Genomic DNA, 13,916 nt, shown 5'->3' with positions numbered 1-13,916 from the left:
CTGCGATGGGGACAAGGGGCATCCTCTACAATTAGAGGAAAGAAGGTTTAATGATAATCACAGATGCAGATTCTTTACTGTAAGATCAGTGAGATTATGGATTCTTTACTGTAAGAGCAGTGAGACTGTGGATTCTTTACTGTAAGAGCAGTGAGATTATAAATTTTTTACTGTAAAATCAGTGAGATTATGGATTCTTTACTGTAAGATCAGTGAGATTATGGATTCTTTACTTTAACAGCAGTGAGACTGTGGATTCTTTACTGTAAGAGCAGTGAGACTGTGGAACTCTCTCCCATATGTTGTTGTAATGAGTGATTCACTACTAATATTCAAGAAGGTCATGGATTCCTTTTTTGATAAATATAATATTACGCACATATACACAGTACATATATCTATGCTCAATAAATGTTCAGTCATATATATAAAAAATGCAAAACATTCATGTAGATAATGAGTAAATGAAGTGCATTTACAACCACCCCAATGGTGGATCAGAGTATTTAAATAATAGAAAAAAATGAAACGTCCTCACCCATTGATGGATTCATGATGGTCAAACAGGGGTACTTCACAGGTGTTATACAGTAGATACATTTGGAATGGCAAATGATGCTGCCCCTAGAAATCCCTAAGGGGTCTGCAATAGCCTGTTTCCCCTTTGCTCCAGCCCTAACAAGAGCAGTCCACAGCTAAAGCTACAATAGTTAGCCCTGCACTTTCCTTTTATGAATAGCAAGAGTCCCGACGCGTTTCCTCCACAGGATTCATCAGGGGCTCTGTGTATAGTGCAATAGGGGTCTAAGCTGTAGTGCTATAGCTACAGTAGGAGCCACTGCTGTGTTCACCAGCTCTAAACATAAAAAAAAAGGTTGAATATTATTATATCCTTAGAAACTAATAATAACTTAATAGAATAAAAAAAAGTCTATAGCCATTTGATGAGCACATGTAAAAAACAAACAAAAAAACCTGAAAAGCTGAACTAGTCAAGAAAGAGCAAAATTCTTCAATGGGGGTAAGGTTTATATCTACTATCAATCTAGATTTCAAATTTTTTTTGTGAAAATCCATCTAAAAGTATATGTAGCAATAGTGGATGTAGCGATAGTGGTATTATAATTGGTTTATGGTATGTTGGGGGTCCGGTTGCAGGTTTTGCAAGATTCATCTCAGATAAAAGGAGCAAAAAAGAAACGCCCTTTATACTTCTTGAGAATTAATATGCAGTGTTAACCCATACACATAATAAAAGTACATGTAAAATGGCAGCGCAGTGTGTGGCTGAGCATGCTTCATTGTAATTACGCACTAATGGATATAAAGATAATCCCAGCTGTTAACCTGGGGGTGACAATATTGTCAGCTTGCATCCTGCGCAGGTTGTAATAAGTTGGAAATCCCATGTGTGTGTGTTATTTTCTCATTACACAACTAATAGACTTTATTACACAAATATATTTTTCTGCTTGGCTGTATTTAAATGACTCTGGGAATTCCACAGTGAGTTATAATATAATAAGCTGCGATAAGGCACGCTACAGCCAGACACTTTTTTTATCGTGTTTTCTGAGCGGAGAATATTATGCACAGTTTATGATTAAAGTCTCACCGATCTGAAGGTTACACGGTCACAGGGTGAAATTTACAAGAGTTCATTTCGCTACCGGTTTATTCGACTTTTTGTGTAAAGTGTTTATTTTGTATTATACTGTATTGCTGATGTCAAATCCCTTGGAGGTGAATGTGAAATTAGCGATTGATTGACAGGAGGACCATGTTTCAGAGGACAGCTTGTGACTGCCGAATGTAATGGGGCTTTGTTCATGGTCGCTACTATGGACAGGCGTAGCACTAAATAGTTTATATACCAGATCCCAGGAATCTTCCTGGCCTTCACCTTCCAAGCCCTTTACAGGGATCTGGACTAACACAGGGGCCCCTGGGTTGTGGCCATGGAGTAGGCTGCTGGCCGGTGGTGCAGGATGGCTGGAGTTGTAAGGTTGCTTGGTCTGAATCAGGATGGCAGAAATGGTACGAAAGAGTAGTCAGTAAATGGGCTGAGGTCAGAACAGGAAACCAATAGACATGATCTTCCTCAAGGAAACGTCACTCCTGCCCAATGTGGCTGAATAGTGATCATATGATAAAGGATATTCCAGCCGTTTTTCAGATTGAAATAGTTCAAAAATTTTATTCTAAAACTTATTAAAAAATGGCAGTCCTGGTACATCAAATAATATTCAATTTTCCTACGCTTTTCCGACTTTCTATTTAAGCAGGGAATATTTGGTAGAAGCTTTATCCATGATTAAGGATTTAGTTTTAGTCTGAAACGCGTAGGAAAGAGCACATAACACTTGGATGTACCGGGACTGTCATTTTTTAATACGTTTTAGAATTAAGTTTTTGAACTTAGCAGATCTTGATCAAACGGGAAATTGCCCAAAAATCACTGCCTATCTCACAGTATATATATCTCTACTAGCACTATGTGAGGAAATTAAAATATAGAGAAAGAAAAAATAGACCAAAAAGGACAAAAAAAGACAAACGAGTCAACCAACTGAGTTGACCCACACATACAACTGACAGAAATACAGTACACTCTTAAAAATGCATACCAGGACTGATATGTGTATTTCTTGTGAAGTGGTCCACAACCACACATTTTGGATACACAGGGTCTCTTCAGTACTCTTCAGCCAGCATGAGTGCTCCCTGTCTTATATTTCGTAGAGAAGGACAATATTAGGTTGAACAGTAAATGAGAAGCCTTTTGTTTTCCAAAATAGTTATGTATTCTCTCAACGCGTTTTGGTGCCGAATTGGCACCATTCTCAAGGTAGCCGCAGACGCAGTCACACATGTCTACAGGTGTTGTGCCTTCACAAAACACCGCCAGGTGAGACCATACTGCCGCCTTTCACAATCCTCACCAATTTGGAACGTTACTATGTTCATTAGATAAGCATCCCTTTCATGGTGTATTCTCGGATTTCTGTATTTCCATACTGGAGAACATTCAAGATATATATCCCTATGGGTTTTAGAGACAGCCATAATCAAGCATCGCAGTCATCCCGCCTGGTACCGTATTGCGGGATCAGGTTTCCATACTAGATGCTGAAGATCTAACATCCTAAACGATTGTGCAATGTAACAAGACCTAATGTGTGTGTGAGATTTATATATCCCTCTGTAAGTCCGGCTATACTGCGGATGAAAATACAATAAATTATGTAGCCAAAACAAGTTCTAAAAAGAAACAATGCTCATAAAAGAAATATAGATGATAAATCCCTTACTGACATTTCTCTTAATGCAACAATAAAGATTCTGATCAGTTTCGAAAACTGGAGCCTGAATGTGTCCCGGGACTGACACCTGGCATAATGTTTTATGTGGAACCGCAGATCGCTAGATTTTAGAATGACTTCATCATAAAAGCTTTCCAGTGGGGCATGAAATGTCATAAATGGTCGAGAGTATCACATATCTACCATTACAAGTGCAATTTTATTGGGGCGTAACTCATCGGAGGGTTTTCAACACTTAATCCCCCTCCAGAAAGGTGCAAATTAGCTCTTTGATGACTGAACACTACATAAACCCTAAGATAGAAGCAAAATGAACATATACCCTGTAAATAAGTAAATAAGAAAAAGCAATAGTGCATTTAAATATCACAGGGAACACAGTAAACATTGTTTTTGATTAAAAAATGCGTAAAAGCCACCCCACCGGCTTCAAGGTGTACCCAAATCGGGATGGTCCTAACCTCTTGCATTAAAACTTTAACATGTGTCAAAGTAATGTCAATGTCAATAAGGGCTGAGCAGGACCAGGTCCCCAGTATGGATACCCAACAAATGGGAAGCTATATAAACGTAACATCCAGCTCGAAGAAAGGGACACCACACCCTCACCTGCACCAAGTGCAGAAACCTGAAAGTTCACCGAAAAAAAAATTAACTGGAGTATAAGTTGGTATGCATGCAAAATATAGGAGCATGCTCACACTGGCCATTAAACAAACTAAACCTAAGATAGAAACAAAAAATGAACATATACTCTGCTGTAAGTAAATAATTGAAAGCAGTAGTGCATATAAATAACATAAGGCTCTACATTTTTGTCAATGTACTATAACTACTGTACATTAGTGATGAGCCACTGCTCGGTACTCGCCCGACCATCACTGTGCTCGACGAGCTCCCTGCAAGGCGAGTATTTCCAGGTTGCTCGGGCGGGAGTTCGGGTCCCCTCCCTTCATGTCTCGCGCTCTTTAGAGAGCCAATGAAAATGCAGGGATTGTCAGCCACACACTGTAATGCCGTAGCCATGTTGGTTGTGGCATTACAGTGATTGGCTGGCCGCACAGTGTCATCAAGTGTATTTAAGACCGGGCGCCGCCATGCTCGTCACAGTCTACCCCGGAATCAGGTAGAGTAGGTAGAGCTGCTGCTGCGTCAGGGAGAGATTTGCTTCTTCATAGTTAGTATAGATATTCCACAACATATATATATATATATATGTATCCAACTGATCTAACAGTCTTCTGAGGACTAATCCAGCTGCATATATTCAGTGGTGATAGCAGGAGTTAGGCAGGCAGACAGGCAGTGTAAGTGGTAGACTGCAGTTCATGATACAGCACAAGAGGGTCCATTGAACATCCTGTTAATATAGGTATTCCACAACATATATATATATATATATATATATATATATATATATATATACACATCTGAACTAACAGTCCTTCTGAAGACTAATCCTGCTGCATATATTCAGGGGTGATAGCGAGAGTTAGGCAGGCAGGCAGTGTATGTGGCAGACTGTAGTGCATATAGTGCAAGAGGGTCCATTCAAAGTTCCTGCTGCTGTTGTTCTTACAGATATTTGTAGACATAGCCCCAGATATCAGGAGCCAAGGAAATTTTTTTTTTATCTTAATAAGCAATCCAGAGTACACCATTTTTCTGCTCCATTTGCTTGTTCTCACTGCAGAATAAAGCCAGATCTGTTCCATATTTCAGCAATAAAAATCCAGAAATTTAAACTGAACGTGGAAAATATTGGCCTCCTTTCCCATTCTGTTGCAGTGTGTCGATCAAGCTATTCACACTAGGTGTCTGTGAAGGATGGTATTAGTAAACTACAGTCCTGCTATTTAAAACCATGGTTCTCTGTCAGACATAACACCTATAATAGTGTTCCAAAATCAGACATTTCTTCCATTTTCATTCCGTTGCAGTGTGTCGGTCAAGCTATTCACACTAAGTGTCTGTGAAGGATAGTATTAGCAAATAACAGGCCTGCTATTTAAAACCGTGGTTCTCTGTCAGACATAACACCTATAAGAGTGTTCAGAAATCAGACATTTCTTCCATTTTCATTCCGTTGCAGTGTGTCGGTCAAAATCTACCCAGATCTGTTGGGTCTGCTTGTCAAAGTACGTCGCCTGTGTGCCCATTTTATAAAACCAGCACAGCTTCCACCGCTCTTGCTGTGCTTCAGCAGCATTTGCAGCTTCCAGCTCACCGACTGATCTGAGATGTCCCCATGCATTGGAACTCTACGTTGCAGATGTTGGGAAGGATTTGTGAGCAGAAGAGGGCAGTTGTTGACTCCCAGCACCAACAAGGCCATCGGTATTCAGTTCAGACTCCACACATAAGACCTCAGGAGTGGACATGGATGGTGAGCGGCGATGACGCCATAATTAGCGTCACCATCCCACTTTTCTGTCTTCTGAAAAGCTCTCTGCTCACAATTAAAGAAGATGCATTGCAGGCGGAGCATGATGAGATGGAGCAAGGAACCATACAGGGTGATTCCACACAGCCCAGCCTCATCTCATCCCAACGTGGATTGGGTGACAATGAGGAAGAGGAGGAGGAGGAAGAACAGGAGCTATTTTCCTGCACTATAGACGGTAATACCTGCACAACTGTCGTACCGTCTGTTCAGCGTGGATGGCCTGAGGACAGTGAGGAGGAGGAAGAGAAGGAGAATGAGGAGGAGAGCATGGACAGTCATCATCTTGCTGAGGACACGGAAGTCTTGCCTCTTTGCTGTCTGGCACACATGTCTGAGTTTATGTTACGCTGCTTTTCCAGTGACCCTCGCGTTGTCCAAATTTTTCGTGACAGTCATTATTGGTTGGTGAAACTTCTAGACCCACGCTACAAGGAGAACTTTCTGTCTCCTATTATCATTGTATTGCAGGACATGCCTAACAAAATGGTGCAGTACGAGAAGGCCGTTGTTGCGGAATTATTTTAAAAATTCCCATCTTAAAAAGCTGGCGGCAGAGGTTACAGTTCATTGGACAACCAAGAAGTACAGGCAAGAGAGACACAAATGAAATCGAGCAGAGGCAGAGGAACACTGTCAAAGTTCTGGGACAGTTTTCTCAGACCCTCCCATCGCACAAGCCCTGATGCGCTGGGTACTATTTCACAGAGGGAGAACATGCGGAAGATGGTGAGGGAGTACCTTGCCGAACGTACCAACATCCTCCGTGATTCCTCTGTGCCTTATAATTATTGGGTATCCAAGTTGGACACATGGCATGAACTGGCTCTCTATGCCTTGGAGGTCCTGGCCTGCCCTGCCGCTAGCGTTTTGTCAGAGCGGGTTTTTAGTGCCGCCAGTGGAATAATAACCGATAGCCGCATCCGCCTGTCAACTGAAAATGCTGACAGGCTGACTCTTATAAAAATGAACAAGGGCTGGATTGGGCCAGACTTCTCAACACCACCGAATGATAGCAGCATAACATAAACTCAAATACAGTATCTTTTTTTTGGGAGGTCTAACTTCCCATGCACCTCTGTCTTCACACCCAGACATGGGTATACGCTTTCTGATTTTGTCTATTTGCTCTTGTCCTCCTCCTTCTCTGTATCCCCATCCTCCACCACCATATCACCACCATATGTACCATAGCAACATATCTACGTCTCTTGCAAGAGGCATTGGAGTTCCTCCAAATTTTTGGCAGCCATTGCTTCACTGCATAGGCAAACAATATGGAAGACACACTTCCTGATAATGGAAGCTTTTTTTGCAGGAGGCCCTCCGACCCCTACGTCTCTTGCAAGGGGCATTGGAGTTCCTCCAAATTTTTGGCAGCCGTTGCAGTCACTGCATACGCAAGAACAGTATAGGAGACCCACTCGTTAATAATGGGAACAACAAAGTGTAGCCGGCTGATGGCTCTCTAACAATAGCAAGGGCCGACTGCTGGCCTTTTAAGAAAAGTAAGGGCCGCCTGATGGCCCTATAAAAATAGTCTTTGTGACTTTCAGAGTCCCTCCTTCATAAATGAAACATGATGTGTCTGATGATGTGGCACATACCACAAGGCCAGATAAGGTTGTAAAATGTTAAAATGACATTTACTGGTAAATGTTTTTTTCACCTTTGAAAGCAATGCAAAAGTGCAAACATGCATCAAAAACGCTACGTGTGAACATAGCCCAAAGTGTGGAGGAGCATTATGTTTTTGGTTATTTATTTTTCCTTATATACAAGTCATTACCCTGGAAAGGATGTTCCTTAACATATTTCCCAGGAAAATCTGTTTTGGATTTGTTTTTGCATGTTTTATTGTGTGTCCGTAAAAGTGGCATAATACCTCTGACAACATTGTTGACACCAGTGATCTGGGAGTCAGAAATGCTTCCAGGGGTCTTCCCCATGCTGTTTCCATGTCATTTGAGCACTGTTCCCACTGATTTGGGCAATGTTTAGGCCCTCTGCAGACCACCGGGGGGAGCTGCCTGAAAAATGTTCGAGTTTCCCATAGACTTACATTGGGATCGTTGCTCGGTCCGAGCACCCGAGTATTCCAATTTTCTCGACTCGAACAACGAGTACCCGAGCGTTTTAGTGCTCGCTCATCACTACTGTACATATCTACAATAGTTATAGTACATGGTGATATTTAGGTCACAATGGAAGCGAATCCCAGCAGTGGAAAGTAGGAAAATAAATTGTTTGAGGTTCACTGATATCTTTGGGGAAATAAAGTTTAACAAATCAATTTCTAATCTAATCTAATTTATTCTGAAGGAACGGGTGTTGGCTTCTGTCATCCTCGAAATCCTACATTGAGCAGCGGGCTGGACCAGATGACCCTAAAGGTCCCTTCTAACTCTCCCCTTCTATGCTGACTATATTTCAATTCTTTAAACACAATATCTAAGAAAAGATGCTGTTTTCCTATGTAGACATATGTCTCTTTACGGTTACAGACTACAAACAAACGCTGTGTAGTCTGATTCTATAGTCTTATGTTACGTCAATTCTTACTTCTTCTCAATTTCCCATAGACATTAGAGGTGGTGGCAGAATCAGTGGAGTAACACAGGACTGCAGAATTGGACCACACAAAATTTCAATACTGGAAAGCTTATAATTGCACATAAAATACATGTGGGAGGAAGCATTGTTGACCATAAGAGCTTATACTTTACAGCTGAGAGTGAAAGAAAAAGAGAGGACTCCACTGAGAATTGCATAAAAAATGCAAAAGCTCAGTTCAGTCTCTTATGACTATCAATCATACTCTCACTGCAATCAGACATTAAGTTCAGATTTTTTTCTATAAAAAGCATTGCACTGCCTTGCTGTTGCTTTCTAGTGAATTAAGAAGGGAGAATAACATGTGCAATTGTAGCTCAGATGCAGCAGAACATATGCCAACTAGACCATATCACTGATGAATCACAGTGAGTCTGGTACTCCTGCTGGAACCTCTCCTATCTCTCACCCCCAATAAATGTAATCTTTATATTTTTCACAGACATTACTCCAAAGTGTTGTAGGAGTCGTTTTTCATCACAACAACTCCAGGCCACATGTTGCTTGTGTTACTGTGAGCAGCCTGTGTGACCAAAGAGTCCTAGTCTTACCATGGCCTGTAGTGTCTCAGGACTTGTCTCCAACTGCATACATCTGGGATGTTATTGGCTGGCAATTTCAAAGGAGCTGCCAGCAGCAGATCTTGATGATTTGTTGCCCAAATGCCTTTAGTGAAGCAGAACATTCCTTAAGCAGCCATTAATAATTTCATTTTGTAGGATGTACTATCTATCTATCTATCTATCTATCTATCTATCTATCTATCTATCTATCTATCTATCATTTAAAACCAGTATAATAGCGTATATACTACACAAGAAGGAATTACATGAATATCTGGATCTGCTATAGGGAATCAGCAGTGAGGATTGTTATTTAGATGTAACTTTTGTTTTCCGTTCATCATTTACTGTTCAATAAAGCGCATACATCCATACACGTGAAATGGCCATAGAGGGACACTGATGATGGCGATAAAACGAGTCAGTTTATTGGATTTACCAGTATGTGCAGGATTTCCTCTGGAGGGGAATTAGGTGAAATGCTTGAGGGTTTTACAAACCGAACTAACTGCAGTAAACATTATAAAATACATATATAGGTCCAGTTACCTGCTGCATCACTTGCACACTCTGTTTTTTTCCCTTTATATGTGTGGGTTTTAGAAGATGTTTTATGTATTTTATTTTAAGATAAATGATATTTTATCACTATAGAGTCCTGCATTGCTACTTGTTGGTGATTTATATCCTGGGATGACTGGTGCAAAAAAACTCTGATAAAATAAAACCTGATTTTGAGATACTCAGTTTGGAGTTGTTTCTGTTATACATGGCTATCCAATGTGTATGGTGTGAGTTGTGGGTATATTTTCATGAAATTGGAGTCCTTGTGAAAAAGTCAAGGGGAACACATCTGTATACCGATCCAATAGCGAAGTAGACAGGGGTCCAAATGTCAAAGACTCCATATAGTATCGCAGTATTAGACTGATGAAAGGTCACTCATGATTGAACAGTGCTTTCATACGAGTTACACATTGCAGAGTCTCACTTTCAAAAGACTCATGTAGTACTCAGACTTTGTGGGAGATCGGACAGTTTTGACATACAGCAATAATTATCTTCATCATCAGCAAATGGAGGATTGAAAGGAAGAACTAACACAAGCAAAACTGAGAGGTAAACAGTTCAGTCTAGAGCAGGGGAGGGCAATTAATTTTACCGAGGGGCCACAAGAGACACTGTGACTGTTGCGTAAGGCCGAACCAATATTCTGAAATTAATTCTGCCCAATATTAATAGTAATTATGTTAAGTTAATAATAATTATATCACTAAATATTGAGCAGAATTAAGTATGCTGACACATCCCTATATAGAGTAGCAACCTGCAGACAGGCACCCTTTATATAGTATGAGCCCCCACATAGCCCTCTATATACAGTAAGAGCTCTCACATAGCTCCCTATAAATACTATAATCCCCCACATAGGCCCCTATATACAGTGTGAGCCCTCACATAGCCCCTTATATATAGTATGAGCTCCCACATAGCCCCTATATACAGTATGAGCCCCTATATAGCCTCCTATATGCAGTATGAGCCCCACATAACTCCCTATATACAGTATGAGCCCCCTACACAGTACCTCTATATACAGTATGATCCCCCACAAAGCCTCTCTATATACAGTATGAGCCCCCATATAGCCTCTCTATGTACAGTATGAGCTCCCAAAGAGCCCCCTATGTACAGTTTGAGCAACCACATGGACCTATATACAGTATGAGCCTACACATAGTACCTATATACAGTATGAGCCATCTATTTACAGTATGAGTGCGCATGTAGTGCTCTATATACAGTATGTGCCCCCACTTAGCTTCCCTGTGTTCAGTATGAGCCCTCACATAGCCCCCTATATACAGGCACACATCCCATACACATATAAAACAACACATACTCACCTCGCTCCCATTCCCTCGGTGCTTTTCTCTAGTGCACTGACTCTCCACACAGTGTAGTTAGGGGGGAAGTGTAGCACCCTGAGGATTCGGCTGCTACAGGGGTATTACACCTCAAGCCAGAGGTGTGGTATTCCACTCCCGGGTAAGGATGGAGTGTGGGACTGAGCTCAGATAGCTGCATACACTACATACATCCCATTTCCGGGGGACAGATCGACGGTACTCCCACCAGTTTATGTGCAGGTACGATAGTGTCTGTCCCTGGCTGGAGTGGGAGGGGGGTGGAACATCCCAGTAGTGTAGGGGCAGATAGGGGGAGCAGTCTGGGTAAGGCTAGGAGCTCATTGGGTGCTGGTCACCTGAGCTCACACATAGAGGGAGTATATAAGGTGGGCACCATCTTAGATCAGGGTCAGTCTGTCAGAGTTGAGTCAGAGGAGCAGAGCAGAGAAGCTCAGCCAGAAGGGCTGACAGGGAGTTGTGGTTCTGGCTGGGCCCAGCTCCAAGGCCAAGACTGAGGGAGAGAGAGAGAGGAGTCAGAAGGACCCAGAGAGAAGGAGAAGGAACCCCAAGACCCCAGAATACAAGCAGCAGGGTGAAGGGTTGGCACCCAGGGTACCGGATCCCAAGCTGGCAGAGAGAAAAGCACACCTTAGCCAGGAACCAGAGGTCGTGGGCAGGATCTGCCACGACCCTCACTAAATCCACTAGGAGGGCATACCAAGTATAGGGTCAGGGAACCCAGAAGCGGTGTACCCACCAAGAGACCCAAGGGAGCCGGACATAAGTGGATCCCTAGTGAGAACGGCCAGAAGAGAGGGAAAGTCAGACAGGAGCTCAGGACCACGCTCCAGAATCGCTTGGGGGTTAGCCGAGTCCAGGACCTGGTGGACGCAGCACGGCTCGGGTGGTCGCTTCAGGCCAGAGTGACCATAAGAACACCCGTAAGTAAAGACCCCTGAACTGCACAGCCCGACTCTGAGTCTTCTTGCTTGAACATCCTGCACCTTCACAACCACCATCCTCTACACCTGACCCCCTGAGGCTATACCCCTCCCGTTGGGGGTTATACTACCACAGCTGCACACATACCACCAGCCTCAGCGGACCCTTCTGCAGCGGCGGCCTTGTGACCGCAAATCAACGGGTGGCGTAGTCGACACTAAGGGCCTTTAACAACATCTGTAAAGACTGCCACACACTGAGTTTGACACCCTGGGCACGGACCGGGTCGCCGCCACTCGGAGACTACAACCCCCATCAGATCCGGCTCCGGGTAATCCCCAAACAGCACTGGCCCAGGGGGCGCGTCAACTTTGGCGTAGTCGGCAGGATTTCGTGCCCACAACCACCGGGTACTGCGTGCCTGAAGAGAAGTTCAAATTTACCTTAAGAAGAAGTCTCCCGTCGGTTTCAGAGGGTCCCCGCCATGGGACGCCATCACGGATCGTTTCCCGCCGGTTGCCCGCTATCTGCAGCCTTTTCCCGCCATCCACGGAGTTTCCCGCCACTGGGAGACGATTCCCGCCATTTCCAGAAGATTTCCCGCCTTGGAAGAGCGGACGCCATTATGGGCGTGCCAGAGGGTGGCAAGAGGTCACCTCCCATCGTGGGTCAGGTCAAGGAATGGCGCCAAAAGCGGAAACCGCCCCCACCAACAGAGACTGTGATGCTGGAGATGTCCATCAGCGTGAGAGAACTGCCCCTGGAACTGACAATCACAAAGTTGCCCCGGGACCACCTTCAATGTGGGCGGAGACAGAACAAAAGAGTGAAGATGGGTGCAGCCTGGAGGAGTCTGGAGAGAGCGCACCCGGAGACAAGAAGTCTGGAGAGGACTCCGGAGAAGTCGTACCCGGAGATGGAAGGAGAGTCAGGCAGCACCGACCCTGTGGTCAGGAGCCTGCTGCAAGCAACAACCCCACTAGGCTTAGTGGAGATCCTGGCACAGCTCCCCCGAGACCAGGAGTGTGCGCAGACCGCGCTGGAGCGCCTCGCATGGAGGATGGCCCAGGTGCAGCGAGAGACGCTGACGGAGTGGAGCCGAGAGATGGCCCTGCAGGCAAGAACCCGCCAGCGAAGCACGCCACCCGAGACGAGGAGACAGACCGCCTCTGAGGATGGTGCAGGAGGAGTGAAGGCCGGAGACGGCGCCGAAGAGGGAGCTGAACAGATGGAGGCAGGTAAAGGGGACGTCACTACCCCGAGCCGAGAAACCGCGTGCCTGCCCCAGCTCCCTGTCGCAGAGCCCGAAATTCCCCCTGCCGTGCCCGTCGCTGCATCGTCACCGCTCCAGACAAGGCCTCAAGCAGAAGCCGCGGCCGCGACCCCTGTGACGTCACGCGCCTCAACCCTGAGCGCGGCAAAGCAGGAAACACCACCGGCCTGGTCGCAAGGTCTAGTACCCCCGGGCGCCGCAGTACCAACAGCGCCCTCTACCTCCACTGAGCCACCGGCCTGGTCGTTGGGCCAAGTAACCCCGGGCGCCGCCGTCTTCACGGTGCCCTTTACCTTCAGGGTGCCCCAAGCCTGGTCGCAAGGCCTAGTGAACCCGGGCGCCGCTACCACCACCGCGCCCTCAACGTCCACCGTGCCGCACCTGGGTGAAGACTTGTTTGCCCAGCACACGTGCCCGGATGGGCAGCCCTTTGTGTGGCCACCGGAGTTCCACCATCCCCGACTCCGGAAAGAAAGACCCCTAGATGAGCCCCTGATTCCGGTTCCGAAGCCCGTTAAGATCACCCCACTCTCGTTGGAGGAAGCGCAGTTTGCGTGGGACCCTACCGGAGGAGACCTCATGGGATTCACCCAAGAGACTCGGGCAGCCGCAGCTGAGCGTGCGGAGTGCTGCCGGCAGCAGTTAGAGGTCTTCGACCGGGAGCGAAGAGAGAGGTGGGTCCGAGAGCAGCGGCTGCAGGAACAGAGTGCAGAGCAGAAGAGCCGGACCAGGAGGAACCCCCGTGCAGCCCATGGTCCCCGTGCCACCGGGACTGTAATTAAATTCCAACTGCAGCACGGTTGGGGTTTCATCAGGGATCATCACACCCCCGGCGACGTCTTTGCCACC

This window comes from Phyllobates terribilis, unplaced genomic scaffold (genome assembly GCF_046119375.1).
Source record: "Phyllobates terribilis strain yellow unplaced genomic scaffold, ASM4611937v1 Scaffold_9__5_contigs__length_417890890, whole genome shotgun sequence".
Taxonomy (NCBI): Eukaryota; Metazoa; Chordata; class Amphibia; order Anura; family Dendrobatidae; genus Phyllobates; species Phyllobates terribilis.
Note: the sequence above shows the minus strand (reverse complement) of the source record.